The 1,667-nt window shown below is 42.8% G+C and overlaps 1 pseudogene; it reads right to left on the bottom strand.

Moving 5' to 3' along the window:
* Window positions 1–363: 363 nt before the first annotated feature.
* LOC116551082 lies at window positions 364–619 on the bottom strand (annotated as a pseudogene).
* Between the last annotated feature and the right edge of the window lie 1,048 nt (window positions 620–1,667).

The raw sequence follows: 1,667 nt of genomic DNA, 5'->3' as shown, positions 1-1,667 counted from the left end.
AAAAAAAAAAAAAAAATAGCCAGGCATGGTGGCACATGCCTGTAATCTCAGCTACTTGGGAAACTGAGGCAAGAGAATCGCTTGAACCCAGGAGGCAGAGGTTGCAGTGAGCCGAGAGTAGGCCACTACACTCCAGTCTGGGGGCGACAGAATGAGACTCAGTATCAAAAAAAAAAAAAGAGTTTTTTAAGTTACCTAATTTAAGTTGCTTAGAGTGCTATATAGGGTTATTTATACTATACATATTTAGATCAATAGATAGTAGAAAGATGGTAGGGTTATTTAGATGGGGTAGTTATACACATTTTACTTGCCATGTCCCCTATGGTTGTTATTATTTTGTATTACAAGAAGGGAAGATCCTCAGACTGCATCCTCTCTCTCTTACTTTCCCAGAGGAAAAGCGGAACAGTTCCCAATGGCAAATGGAAGTTGCAGTGAAGCAACAGTCAGTTCCACCAGGCTCCAGATAGAACGCTGCAGCGCCACCTGTGGTTTCCCAGATCTCAGGCAAAAAAACAAAACAAACAAACAAAAACCACAAAAAAAACCCCAGCAAGACACAAGAGAAACTTCTCTGATAGCGAGCTATAGAAATGATCCCTGAACGCATAGTCTTTGTAAGGTCATTTTAATGACTATTTTTCTCCTCAGGAAATAGGTAAGCCCTCAGCAGCATCAAATAGCCTGACAGAATAAAAGGCAGATTGAGTCGGCCTCCGCTGTGACCATTAACATGTTTAATTTGGTGACAGCAAACAATCCTGCCTTTATGAAAATGTCTACAATCCATCTTGTTTTTTTACCACTTTAGAGTTGACAAACTCCATATGGCAACAGAGTATTATTATTATTTTTTTTTTCTGAGATGGAGTCGCAATCTGTCCCCAGGCTGGAGTACAGTGGCAAGATCTCAGCTCACTGCAACCTCTGCCTCCCGGTTCAAGTGATTCTCCTGCCTCAGTCTCTCGAGCAGCCGGGACTACAGGTGTGTGCCACTATGCCCAGCTAATTTTTGTATTTTTAGTAGAGATGGGGTTTCACCATGTTGGCCAGGATGGTCTTGATCTCCTGACCTCATGATCCGCCCACCTCGGCCTCCCAAAGTGCTGTTATTACAGGCGGTTAGCCACTGTGCCTGGCCGGGAGCAGAGTATTCTGAAACAGAACTCTTAAAACCATATTTTTCACCCCTCTTATCTATCTATCTATCTATCTATCTATCTATTGATTGAGACAGGGTCTTGCTCTGTCACCCAGGCTGGAGTGCAGTGGTGTGATCATGGTTCTCTGCAGCCTTGACCTCCTGGGCTTTAGCTATCCTCCCACATAGCTCAGATTACAGACGTGCATCATCAGGCCCAGCTATTTTTAAAAATATTTTGTAGAGACAAGGGTCTCACTTTGTTGGGTCAGGATGGTCTCGAACTCCTTGGCTCAAGAAATCCTCCCACCTTAGCCTTCCAAAGTGCTGGAATTATAGGCAAGAGCCACTACACCTGGCCTGTTATTTTTAAAGAATGAGAATAATGTGAGCTGGGAATGCAGCTCACATCAAACATGAACATAAAAAGGGAAATGCACAAAGTAAGAAATGAAATCACTCACAAAGCTGATAGCACGAACTTCTAGATTCCAGTTCTACTAATAGCCTATGTTTTAATTCA

Source organism: Sapajus apella, unplaced genomic scaffold (genome assembly GCF_009761245.1).
Source record: "Sapajus apella isolate SASKATOON/1434 unplaced genomic scaffold, GSC_monkey_1.0 scaffold8, whole genome shotgun sequence".
NCBI classification, from domain to species: Eukaryota; Metazoa; Chordata; class Mammalia; order Primates; family Cebidae; genus Sapajus; species Sapajus apella.
This window is presented reverse-complemented; position numbering and strand designations above follow the sequence as displayed.